Below are 14580 nucleotides of genomic sequence, written 5' to 3' on the forward strand. Positions count from 1 at the left end.
GCGGGTGATAGAGCCCCTTAGGGAAATAGCGTACAGGGCTGGAAAGAAATCCAACGTGCACTCGGTTTGTCTGCCGAGGAGCCTCATCCGAGATGTGGAGGCGGCCTTGCCTGCGGCTATCGAGCGTACGGGGTGCAGTCGTCTGCAAGTAGTTGCTCACGTCGGCACCAATGATGCCTGTCGCTTGGGTTCTGAGGCGACCCTCAGTTCGTACAGGCGGCTAGCGGATTTGGTGAAGACCGCTGGCCTCGCACGCGGGGTGCAGGCAGAGCTCTCTATTTGCAGCATCGTTCCCAGAGTGGATCGGGGTCCTTTGGTTTGGAGCCGAGTGGAGGGTCTCAACCAGAGGCTTCGTCGACTCTGTGGCGGTCTTGGCTGCAGATTTCTAGATTTGCGCTATTGGGTGTGGAATTGTAGGAGGCCCCTAGATAGGTCAGGGGTGCACTACAGAAAGGAAGCGGCTACTCGGGTAGCTTAGTACTTGTGGCGTGCACATGGGGGTTTCTTAGGCTAGGCAGTAGTGCGAGGTGTCCTAATAAACACTCACCAGTCGACGTGCAGGCAGGGAAATCAGGACGCGCTCAGTGTAAAGACACTTCAGCTATCAAGATATTATCAATAAATTTTCAGAGTGATCGGAATAAAGTTCCTGAATTTACTGCTCTCCAGGAATCGTGTGGCGCGCAAATTACTCTCGGGACTGAGACCTGGCTGAACCCTGAGATAGGAAGTTCTACAATATTTAGTGAGGGTTGGAACGTGTATCGGAAAGACAGATTGGACACCGTAGGAGGTGGTGTCCTCATTGCAGTTGACAAAAATGTTGTGTCTACTGAGGTTGAAGTATAGTGTGATTGTGAAGTTATCTTGACACGTTAACGGGGCTGGGAGAAATAAAGTTAATTGTTACAGGTGGTACAAACAAGCCGTCGTGTGAATTACTTTTGAACACATTATCCGAAAACTGTCTTGAGCAGCTAAATCGACAGCCAACTCGTAATGGAAATATTTTAGATCTGGTAGCGACGAATAGACCAGACCTCATCGACGGTGTCAGTGTTGAGACAGGTATTAGTGATCAGGATGTTGTCATCACGATTATGGTTACTAAAGTTAAAAAGTCGGTCAAGAAGGCTAGGAGAGTATTCTTACTAGAAAGGGCAGACAAGCAGTTGTTAGCATCCCACTTAGTAAATGAATCGACTTCATTTACTTCCGGTACTATGGACGTGGAAGAATTATGGGCAAATTTTAAACACATTGCAAATCACGCATTGAACAAGCATGTGCCAAAAAATTGGGTTGCGGTCGGAAAAGACCCACCGTGGTTTAACAGCACCATTCGGAGAATGCTCAGGAAGCAAAGACAGTTGCACTCGCGGTACAAGAAAGATCTGGAGAATGAGGACAGGCAAAAGTTAGTAGAGATTCGTGCTGCTGTAAGAAGAGCAATGTGCGAAGCATTCAACCAGTACCACCGTCATACCTTAGCAAAAGATCTTGCTGAAAACCCAAGGAAAATTTGTTGTCTTGCGTAAAATCGGTAAGCGGGTCGAAGGCTTCCATCCAGTCACTCACTAATCACCCTGGCCTGGCAACGGAAGACAACAAAACGAAAGCTGAAATTTTAAATGTAGCATTTGATAAATCTTTTACGCAGAAAGATAGTACAAACATACGGCCGTTTGAGTCTCGTACAGATTCCCGTAGGGAGGACATAGTGATAGATATCCCTGGGGTTGTGAAGCAGCTGAATGGGTTGAAAATAAATAAATCGGCAGGTCCTGATGGGATTCCAATTCGGTTTTACAGAGAGTACTCTACCGCATTGGCTCCTTACTTACCTTGCATTTATCGCGAATCTCTCGCCCAACGTAAAGTCCCGAGCGACTGGCAAAAAGCGCAGGTGACGCCTGTATATAAGAAGGGTAGAACAACGGATCCTCAAAATTACAGACCAATATCCTTAACATCGGTTTGTTGCAGGATTCTCGAACATATTATCAGTTCGAAAATAATGAATTTTGTTGTGGTTGGCAGGAGAGCATACACCGTGTTACTAGGGGAGGCCGAAATGCACGCGTTTTAGCTCACGCAGGCTGGCGTGAGGTCTGGAACGTTAGAAGGAAATTAGAATTTAGAAAAACGGACGTAGCTGGTGGAATACTTAACTTTAATCCATTAATGATGAACGTCGGTCTAGACGGTACATGATTCACAATATCAATAGTAACTGAATATGACGCCTTGCTAGGTCGTAGCAAATGACCTAGCTGAAGGCTTTGCTAAACTATCGTCTCGGCAAATGACAGCGTATTTTGTCAGTGAACCATCGCTAGTAAAGAAAAGAGCCATAAGAATAATAACCAGAAATAGTAGTCGAGCTCATTGTAAAGATCTGTTCAAAACACTGGGAATTTTAACTGCTCCATGTGAACACATTTACCAGTCAGTTGTACACATCAAAAGTAACATTGGCAATTACTGCACAAACAGCTCTGTCCATGACCATGCAACAAGAGATAGACTCAACTTACATTTACCAAGAAAAAATAAACATAAAACTCAAAACAGCATTTTCTACCAAGGAATAAAACTGTACAATAAATTACCAAAAGAGATTAAAGAAATTTCAAAAATACACTTATTTAAGAAGGCAGCTAAAAAGTACCTGTTATGCAATACATTTTATACATTGAAGGATTACTTAGATAAAGCAGAGTAGGGGTTTGATAAAAAAATGTTATACAAACAAATAATAATAATAATGATGATTATAAAACATCCAATATTCCACATAACACCTTCACTTTATTATTTTTCTTCTTTTTTCCTTTCTAGAGACACTCTCCCCTCAAGCTATGCATAGCACAATACTAACACCTCTTCCTCTTTCTGAGCTCAACATCTCACTCATTATGAAGGGATGCTGACTCAGTTTTTCAGGATAGCAAATGGGAGCTTGCAGTACAGAAAATGGCCAAAGGATCACCTGTGTGTGTGTGTGTGTGTGTGTGTGTGTGTGTGTGTGTGTGTGTGTATGTAGTAAGTGAAGTGTTATGAAACAATGTGTGTATAGTGTGTGCAGTGACTGATAGTGAAATATGAGTGAATAGTGTGGCATTACATTATTTAATGAGTTATTTGTAAATAAATTATTGTATACCAGGAGTAAAATCTAATGATTGTCTCTAACTATAAGTCTGTAAATATATGTGTATACGAATTAGCTTATTGTAAATTGATCTAAGCTTGTAAATACTTTGACATGTCCTATATCCTTGTAAAAAGAGATCTACGGATGAATAAAACTACTACTACTACTACTAAGTCGGTTATACAACTGGGCGAGTGCTAGGAAGTCTCTCTAGACCTGCCGTGTGGCGGCGCTCGGTCTGCAATCACTGATAGTGGCGACACGCGGGTCCGACGTATACCAACGGACCGCGGCCGATTTAAAGGCTACCACCTAGCAAGTGTGATGTCTGGCGGTGACACCACAAATTTCCTTGAGACAGAGGTTGCGGTCCATGCATCAGCAGGGGTTTAGAAAGCATCGCTCCTGCGCAACGCAACTCGCCCTTTTTCCACATGGTATCTCGCGAACCAAGCATGAAGGGTATCAGACGGATGCCATATTCCTTGACTTCCGGAAAGCGTTTGACTCGGTGCCCCACTGCAGACTCCTAATTAAGGAATGAGCGTATGGGATTGGTTCCCAAGTATGTGGGTGGCTCGAAGACTTCTTAGGTAATAGAACCCAGTATGTTGTCCTCGATGGTGAGTGTTCATCGGAGGTGAGGGTATCATGTGGAGTGCCCCAGGGAAGTGTGGTAGGTCCGCTGTTGTTCTCTATCTACATAAATGATCTTTTGGATAGGGTGGATAGCAATGTGCGGCTGTTTGCTGGTGATGCTGTGGTGTACGGGAAGGTGTCGTCGTTGAGTGACTGTAGGAGGATACAAGATGACTTGGACAGGATTTGTGATTGGTGTAAAGAATGGCAGCTAACTCCACGTCGATTAAATATGTGGGCGTAACATTGCAGAACGATATGAAATGGGACAAGCATGTAAAGGCAGTTGTGGGGAAGGCGGATAGTCATCTCCGGTTCATTGGTAGAATTTTGGGGAGATGTGTTTCATCTGTAAATTAGACCGCTTATAAAACACTAATACGACCTATTCTTGAGAACTGCTCGAGCTTATGGGATCCCTATGAGATCGGATTGAGGGAGGACATAGAAGCAATTCAGAGGCCGACTGCTAGATTTGTTACTGGCAGGTTTGATCATCACGCGAGTGTTACGGAAATGCTTCAGGAAACAACAAGCATTTGAGGCTAACTGCAGTACAATTTTACTGCCGCCAACTTAAATTTCGCGGAAAGAGCACAAAGATAACATAAGAGATGTTAGGGCTCGTACAGAGGCATATAGGCAGTCATTTTTCCCTCGTTCTGTTTGGGAGTGGAACAGGGAGAGAAGACGCTAGTTTACGAGCTACACTCCGCCACGCACCGCATGGTGGATTGCGGAGTATGTATGTAGAGGTAGATGTAGAATAGCCGTCTGATGATGAACTTGTCAGTTCGAAATCGGTTACGGCGCTATTTACTTAAATAAATAGCATTATTAATAGTGACTGCTTGCAGTCTTCTCCTTTGTAAGAATCAACCTACATTAACAGCCCCTCATGTCAGGAATGTCCAGAAAAACAATTCTTAATATCGAAACTGTTAGTTAAGCTCTTGTGATCCATAACAGAAGGCACTTGCCTCTGCTACCTCTGATTATTTATTGCTCCCTCCCGAACGCATACCAATATTGTTTGCGGAATAAAAAACGAAAAAACAACAATTAAATTCTACCCCTTCATCCTACACTTACTTTAAAATAACATTTTACGTTCAGCATATTTCATATTATGAAAAGAAATTATCTGCATTTTTCTGGAGACGAAACCACTCTGCTTTCGAAATGAATTTGCGTGAAAAACACACGCGAGAAAGTGTTCTCTTACAAACCTGCTGGATCTCTTTCTTTTAGTAAGCGCTTGTAGTCCAGAACAAAGTTATGGCCTATTTAGCAGTCTCGCGGTTTCTACCGCGTGCTTTCTACCTCAGAGGTATGGCAAGTACTACAAATAGAAATGTTACTATAGAAGGAATTATGTCACAGGTCTCCACGGGCTGCACCGTAAATCATAATCAGCAGGAAGGGGAAAATACTTCGACGACGTGTGCACCGGCAGTATTACTTTCTCCGAGGAAACGCCGCACGGATTCAATGTTGCAGCGGTTTCGTAATTCACGAGCGGCCTGCCTTGCCCCGCGTTCTCGCATTCGGAGCACGCACGTGGCGTGCATTCCCACGTACTGGCAGCGGCGCGGCGCACGTATTAACGGCACGTATGCATTCCTCACACGCGCCGAGTTGCGGTCCACCTCGGGTCGTTTAGCCCATTGAGCCACCGCCGTTTGCTCGCCGGCAGCGGGCACTACCTTTAAACGTACGGAGGACCCCATTAGCGGTCCAGTGTTGTCCACCCAGGTAACAAGTGCCACTGGGTAACTAACGCCAGTCCTCGCAGCCGCGGCAGTGAACGTAGTAGAAGTACGAGATGTAATCGTACAGAAAATACTGCACTGCCGACAGCCGAAGGGGCAAAAATTACACAGAAGGTAGAGCATACTAAACTGCGCACTTTGAGACCAGGAAGTAATTGACGGAAATAAATAATTAAGTTTTATTGCCACAGACTAGTAGCTAGGTGAGCTCATAAAACTGTTGTGGCCACCTCTGGTCCCAGTTAGTTCGTTACGACGGCGCGTAAAATGTGCCCTCGCCTCTCAGATATCCCTGACGCCCATGACGGAGCGAGATTGACGGACAGGACACTACTGGGGCTTTATAAACGTACAAATTCGTTTAACCCCATAGGAAAATATCCTAAGGACTGCGATCTGGGATCGTCCCGGTTATGGGACAGAAGTGTTTATTCCAGTCCAACGACGAGAATATTTTTTTGGATTAGAGAAGATAAAAGTCTTTACCAAGATCGCTAATAACACGAGGCGTGTTTTTTTAAGTACGTACCGTATTCAAATTAAAAAAAGACGTGCTAAGATATCTCAATAATTTTATTTTTACATGAAAGCCTGTACCTTAATCTACTTTTCTACATATTTTCCGTCAATATTGAGGAACTTGTAATGTTGTACCAGTTTTTGGATACCATCCTCGTAGAAGTCTGCCGCCTGACTTGCTAACCATTGCATCACCACTGTTTTGACTTCGTCATCGTCTTGAAGACACCGGCCAGGTGTTTCTTCAACTGCAGGAACAAAAAATGGTTCAAATGTCTCTGAGCACTATGGGACTTAACTTCTGAAGTCACCAGTCCCCTAGAACTTAGAACTACTAACCTAAGGACATCATACACATCCATGCCCGAGACAGGGTTCGAACATGCGACCGTAGCGTTCGTGCGGTTCCAGACTGTAGCGCCTAGAACCGCTCGGTCACTCCGGCCGGCAGTGCAGGAGCAGATGGTAGCCACGGGGCGCAAGATAGGGGCTGTACGGAGGATGATCTACGTTTCTCATCGAAAAGATGTGATGAGCTCTTTAGTCTGATTCGCTACATGCGGACGGGCATTGTCTTGCAGCAAAACGACGTCCTTGCTCAACTTCCATGGACTGCTGCTTTGATTATGGTGTGACGTAGGCCACCAATGTGTCATCGCCCGTAAAAATTTGGCTTAAGAAATCATCACCGTCGTTATGGTACCGCTCAAAGAAAGTCAGTGCACTGTCTAAACGTTTGTACTGGCGGGGGTTCGAATCCTCCCTCGCCCATGGTTGTGTGTGTTTGTCCCTAGAATAATTTAGGTTAAGTAGTGTGTAAGCTTAGTGACTGATGAACTTAGCAGCTAAGTCCCATAAGATTTCACACACATTTGAACGTTTTGCCTAAACGTTTAGTTTTGTGCACATCCGTCAACATTTTCGGTACCCAACGTGCACATACTTTTCCGTAATTTAAGTGCTCGCTCACAATGCCATACAAAACACTAAGATAAACATTAGGAAAATCATCCCGCAAAGAGGAAATGGTAAAGCGTCTGTTTTCTCTCACCATATTGTCCACTTCCTGCACCAAACTTTCATTAATGACTGAAGGACGCCCACTCCGTTATTCATCATGCACATTTTTGCGGCCATCTTTAAATGCTCTCACCCACTTTCATACCATTCTATCACTCATAATGTTTTCTCCGTAAACTGCACTGATCTCACGATGAATATCGATCGCTTTTAGGCCTTTAGAACTAAGAAATCTTATACCAGCCCGTACTTCAAAGTCCGGGGGACTCACGATTACCGGAGGCATACTAAACACTCAGTACACAACGTAAACAAGGAGGAATCAGACTGTAATGGCGTCAGTGCTTAGATTAAGGTACAGGCTTTCACGTAAAAATAAAATTATTGAGACTTCTTAGCACATCTTTTTTAAATTTCAGAACGGTACTTAATTAAAAAACACGCCTCGAAACATTACTGAGTAAAGGGTTTCGGTATTACCGTCTTCAGATATCGACAGACATGTTATTGCGAATTTCTTAAAACAGAAGGAAGAGTACTCTTTCTCATCAATTGGCATATGCAGGGTGTTTCAAAAATGACCGGTATATTTGAAACGGTAATAAAAACTAAACGAGCAGCGATAGAAATACACCGTTTGTTGCAATATGCTTGGGACAACAGTACATTTTCAGGCGGACAAACTTTCGAAATTACAGTAGTTACAATTTTCAACAACAGATGGCGCTGCAAGTGATGTGAAAGATACAGAAGACAACGCAGTCTGTGGGTGCGCCATTCTGTACGTCGTCTTTCTGCTGTAAGCGTGTGCTGTTCACAACGTGCAAGTGTGCTGTGGACAACATGGTTTATTCCTTAGAACAGAGGATTTTTCTGGTGTTGGAATTCCACGGCCTAGAACACAGTGTTGTTGCAACAAGACGAAGTTTTCAACGGAGGTTTAATGTAACCAAAGGACCGAAAAGCGTTACAATAAAGGATCTGTTTGAAAAATTTCAACAGACTGGGAACGTGATGGATGAACATGCTGGAAAGGTAGGCAACACAGAGGCCAACGCGCAGCTAGTGCAGCAGGTGATCCAACAGCGGCCTCGGGTTTCCGTTCGCTGTGTTGCAGCTGCGGTCCAAATGACGCCAACGTCCACGTATCGTCTCATGCGCCAGAGTTTACACCTCTATCCATACAAAGTTCAAACGCGGCAACCCCTCAGCGCCGCTACCATTGCTGCACGAGAGACATTCGCTAACGATATAGTGCACAGGATTGATGACGGCGATATGCATGTGGGCAGCACTTGGTTTACTGACGAAGCTTATTTTTACCTGGACGGCTTCGTCAATAAACAGAACTGGCGCATATGGGGAACCGAAAAGCCCCATGTTGCAGTCCCATCGTCCCTGCATCCTCAAAAAGTACTGGTCTGGGCCGCCATTTCTTCCTTAGGAATCATTGGTCCATTTTTCAGATCCGAAACGATTAATGCATCACGCTATCTGGACATTCTTCGTGAATTTGTGGCGGTACAAACTGCCTTAGACGACACTGCGAACACCTCGTGGTTTATGCAAGATGGTGCCCGGCCACATCGCACGGCCGACGTCTTTAATTTCCTGAATGAATATTTCGATGATCGTGTGATTGCTTTGGACTATCCGAAACATACAGGAGGCGGGGTGGATTGGCCTCCCTATTCGCCAGACATGAACCCCTGTGACTTCTTTCTGTGGGGACACTTGAAAGACCAGGTGTACCGCCAGAATCCAGAAACAATTGAACAGCTGAAGCAGTACATCTCATCTGCATGTGAAGCCATTCCGCCAGACACGTTCTCAAAGGTTTCGGGTAATTTCATTCAGAGACTACGCCATATTATTGCTACACATGGTGGATATGTGGAAAATATCGTACTATAGAGTTTCCCAGACCGCAGCGCCATCTGTTGTTGACAATTGTAACTACTGTAATTTCGAAAATTTGTCTGCCTGAAAATGTACTGTTGTCCTAAGCATATTGCAACAAACGGTGTATTTCTATTGCTGCTCGTTTAGTTTGTATTGCCGTTTCAAACATACCGGTCATTTTTGAAACACCCTGTACCTTGAAACGTCCCCTTTGAAATATTTATACACGACTGTGCTTAAACTGACACACAATATTTTTAGCGCAATGCAATCTGACTTCCAAAAATCCCTACGAAATAATGGCCGTGACTAACATTAACCTATACGTTTCACAAATCACTTACCTCACAAAAATCTTCGTTACTCAAGTTACTGCAATACAGCGAGCGCTTCTACTGCCAGCTAAATAAAAGATTCAAACTACTGAAGGCACTAACTACTGATAGGTATAGTTAGCAAATGAAAGATTTTAATACAGAACAAACAATGTATTTACCTCACTAGTCATAATATATATAGCAGTTCATGACACCAATTCTTACAAATTTCAAAACTCCACCATCTCTCTCCCCACGTCCACCACTGCTGGCGGCTCACCTCCAACTGCGCAACGCTACGCGCTGTTAGCATCCAGCTGCCGCTGCTCAACACTACAATGGCAGACAACAATGCAAACCAGCCACAGACTGCACACGGCACAGACAGTGATTTTCAGAGCGCTACGTGGCGTTACCAATAAAAAAACGTAAACAGCCTACTTACAACCTGATATGAAGATAGGAACATTGATTTCCTAAACCGGTTTTCGAGAATTAAGATTGTTATTAGAGATCGTGGTAAAGATGTTCACCTTCTGTAAGCTCTTATCACAGATCACCCCTAGCGACACAATATGAGTAAACTGAAGAATATATTTTGCTGAGAATAACATCTGGTTTAAATATTTTTTGTTCATTGCGTTAGTAACATGTTTTAGAACACATATATTTACATTTTTCTTATCGATGCAGATGAACAGGTATATTACTAACTGCTAGAATTCCGAAAGTCGTTTAATAAAAGTGTTTATTATCACCATATCCGAAAGTTAGAACGCGTGAAACAAAGTGCATTGTGAGTTGCCGAAATAGCTGCGGAATGGAAAAATTACGACTAATGCCGAGTTACGCGGGCAAGACACGGATCAAGGTGTGGTGGGAGATGAGGGAGGGTCTGCAGTCCGTTATTCAGTTAAGACCTGTAAACGTCGTGTGACTCTAATTTATTGTTATCCTTTGTGTTGTTACTGATGAAGAAGAAGAACCTGTGCTTCTGGGGTGAGGACACTCTTTCCAGAGGGTTTGCGTTCAAATATCAATCCAGTCATCCAGATCTACATTTTTCCGGCTGTGCAAGTGAACAATTAGATTCCTAGTTTTCTTAAAGTCGTTTGACAGTCGTAAACTAATAATCAATCATTGCGAGAATCTTTGTAGATGTGAGACAGTCTCGATGAACTTTTGACTAACGGAACCCAGTACGTTATACTGAGGAGAAAACAGCACTTACTGCGCGATAGGGAAGTACAGTACATGATATTAGGGGTATAACAGCAGATCTTCTGATAATTGGTACCTTAATATGTTTAGCACTCCGTCTACAGGCAACAAGTGGCCCATCGCGACCATCCGACCGCCGCGTCATCCTCCGAGGAGGATGCGGATAGGAGGGACATTGGGTCAGCACACCGCTCTCCCGGTCGTTATGATAGTATTCTTGACCGAAGCAGCAACTGTTCGGTCGAGTAGCTCCTCAATTGGCATCACGAGGCTGAGTGCACCCCGAAAAATGGCAATAGCACATGGCGGCCTGGATGGTCACCCATCAAAGTGTCGACTACGGCCGACAGCGCTTAACTTCGGTGATCTCACGGGAACCGGTGTAGCCACTGCGGCAAGGTTAATATGCTGTCAGAAAGAAAAATCACAACGTCAAAAATAATTAATGTAAAGTAAAGAAATTTCATTAACACATTTTTCTAGGTATCCGCTTCAAGTGATTAACACAGAAAGATCACATTTTAACGTAAGGACGAAGTAACCTTCGCAAAAGTGAAATATTGGTACATTAATACCCGGCGTAACCGACAGAATACTGAATGCACATACGCAGTCATGCATGCGTTGCATTATACAGGTGCCATTTGTCAGTTTGTGGGATGGAGTTCCATGCCTGTTGCAGTTGGTCGGCGAATGCAGGGACGGTTAAGGCTGATGGTGCATAACGCTGAAGTTGTCGTCTGATGATGTCCATATGAAGGGATTATTTCAATAGTCGTGTAAGTCCATTACTTACACTTTTCTGTCTATAACGCTTCTGAAATTAGTGAGCAGAACAAACAGAAAGAAAGGTTCATTTCTAGAAAGAAGCCATATGCTCGAATAATTTTGGCATCTCAACTGCAGACTTTTCAGCGCTCATTTAACTTTAAGACTCTGTATCTCAATATGAACGAAAATGGACTTGTACCACTATTGAAATAGGCCCTTCATATGTCCTCGACTGGAGACAGATCTTGTGATCGAGGAGATCAGGGCATCATGTCGACACTCCGTAGCACATGTTGGGTTACAACAGCGGTGCATGGTAGGAAAAATCCTCCTGGAATGCTGCTCATGAATGGCAGCACAACAGGTCGAGTCATTAGACAGACGTAAAAATTTGCAGCCAGGGAGCGTTGGACACCACTCGTGTCATACGAAACCGCACTCCAGCCTATATGCTCCAGGTGCAGGTACAGTGCGTCTCGCACACAGGCAGGTTATTTGCAAACCCTCGCCTGACCTCCTCCTAACCAACACATTTCCATCAATGGCACCGAGGCAGAACCAACTTTCATCAGAAAACACAACGGACCTCCCGCCCTCAAATGACCTCTCAGTTGACGCCACTGAAGTCGCAACTGGCGACGGTTTGGGGTCAGCGGAATTCACGCTACAGGGCGTTTGGTTCCGAGCTATCCTTGAAGTAACCAATTTATAACATTTCGTTGTGTCACTGAGGTGCCAAGCGCTTGTGGCTGCGGATGCAGTACCATGCGACAGGGCCATACGCCGAACACGGTGGTCTTCCCTCTCGGTTGTGCCATGTGGTCGTCCGGTGCTGGTCTTTTTGAGACCGTACACATTCGTGGCCACCGCTGCCAGAAAAAAAAGGTTCAAATGGCTCTGAGCACTACGGGACTTAACATCTGTGGTCATCAGTCCCCTAGAACTTAGAACTACTTAAACCTAACTAACCTAACGACAGCACACACATCCATGCCCGAGGCAGGAATCGAACTTGCGACCGTAGCGGTTGTGTGGTTCCAGACTTAAGTGGCTAGAACCGGTCGGCCAAACCGGCCGCCGCTGCCAGCAGTCATGTACAGTTGCTATCTTCCTGTGAAGTCTTTCTGCAATATCGTAGAAGCAACATCCATCTTCTCTAAGCCCTATTTCCTATTACATTATACTCAGTGAGGTGTTGATTACGGCGTCTTGGTAGCCTTAAAGGCGTTCTAGACTAACATCAACTAATCACTTCCAGTCTCAAAGATAACTAACGCTCACTACCTCAAAAGCGTGTCTTTAAAGCAAACTCGATTCGCATCCTCATAGTGGCGCTACATAGTGGCACTGTTATGCTATTGGCACGAAATATTGTTGGGGATATGTGAACAAACATTTTCCAGCGTGCATAGTGGCGCACAAGATATGATGTGCAGAGTGCGTTAGACACTATGGAATATACATGTTCCGTGTTTGTTTATGGGGAAACGTAATATAATTTGGTAGTCAAATGTATTAATATGTGTTGTGCTAATAAAGCATAAGTTTATTTTGTCCCTTAAATAGTTGTTACCTGTCATTTAGCTTTGTTAATCTGCATAAATTACAACAAATGTGAACAAATATCATCTTTCATATGTAGAAACAAGACCACCAACTTCCGTTTACGTTATACATCGCCTTGGTGTTACGATTTTTTTTCCACCGGTGAACGTACCCAATTCAGAGTGTTAGTAGTTCTTTCTCTGTTTCTAACGATCTTCGCGCAAGCATGTCACATAAGTTACTACCTAACGTTTCTGCAAGGTCGTAACTGCACCAGTAAGTGGACTACACGTTTCAGTAGAGTCTATACTATAGACTAACCATTTTGATTCCACACGTCCACATTTCAACACCTGACCTGTTGTCCAAGGGATAATAAGAATGAAGGGGGGAAACCACATTAGGAGGCTGTTTGACATTAATTTTTTGGGTTTTTTTGGGGGTGAGAAGAATTAATTAGAATTTAATCAAATTTTGACATCATTTAATTTTTTTGCGAATTTTTTTGAATAATTTCAGCCAAAAATAACAAACTTACTCAGTGATGCCCGCTGAAGGTTGTGGCTATATTTCTCCAATTGCGTGCAGTGTAGCCATTCCGATTTTCATCTGAAATCAAAAAGGTTTCGATTTCACATTAATAACTTATTTTCTAAGAATATGAATCTCATTGCATGTGAAAATAATGAAAATTCAAAATTTTGCAGGCGTTGGAACAATTTACAACATTTTCACGATTTTTTTCTCTAATTACGCCAAGAAAAATACCCTTAAAATCATGATATCATCACACATGTTGGTGCATATACTTCGTAATTTTATAAAGAATCATACCATCAGTTCTCATAATCATCGGTTCTGTACTTTTTGAGTTAGACTGCAAACAAATGCCGGCCGCGGTGGTCTCGCGGTTCTAGACGCGCATTCCGGAACCGTGCTACTGCTACGGTCGCAGGTTCGAATCCTGCCTCGGGCATGGATGTGTGTGACGTCCTTAGGTTAGTTAGGTTTAAGTACTTCTAAGTTCTAGGGGACTGATGACCACAGCAGTTGAGTCCCATAGTGCTCAGAGCCATTTGAACCATTTTGCAAGCAAATGTGATGGTTCAAATGGCTCTGAGCACTATGGGACTTAACATCTATGGTCATCAGTCCCCTAGAACTTAGAACTACTTAAACCTAACTAACCTACGGACATCACACAACACCCAGCCATCACGAGCAAATGTGAAAAAAGTCATTTCGAGATAAATGAGTTTGAAAAATAAATTCTCGGAAACTACAAATTCAAGGAAGTTGACAATAATGTAACATGCTTACGTGGATGTGACTTTACAATTCTATCATATGTTTCTTCAGCTATGCCGGTGCCGATGTCCATATAATTGCACAATAAATTCAGCCCTTGTCTACCAGTGCCTAAGAGCCGCATGACTAAAGCTATTATGCGGTTTGTCTCGAATTCAGTATTTATTAGAGGACTTGAATTGATGGGTCTAGATCCACACTTACACTTGACAATGAATTTGGAAAAAAGGCCTCGGATTCCAGTTTTTTCAAATTTAACATCATGCAACCAATTAATATCTCCGATAATGCTGTAAACAAAGTGTAGAACTCGATGACCCGATAAAAATGCATTGGATTCACAGTCACATTTTCACTCGTAGAACTGTGGAGTTTTTCCGCACCAGTATTCGAGCTTCGTTGTTATCAC

The sequence above is a fragment of the Schistocerca gregaria genome, chromosome 2 (assembly GCF_023897955.1).
Source record: "Schistocerca gregaria isolate iqSchGreg1 chromosome 2, iqSchGreg1.2, whole genome shotgun sequence".
Classification (NCBI taxonomy): domain Eukaryota; kingdom Metazoa; phylum Arthropoda; class Insecta; order Orthoptera; family Acrididae; genus Schistocerca; species Schistocerca gregaria.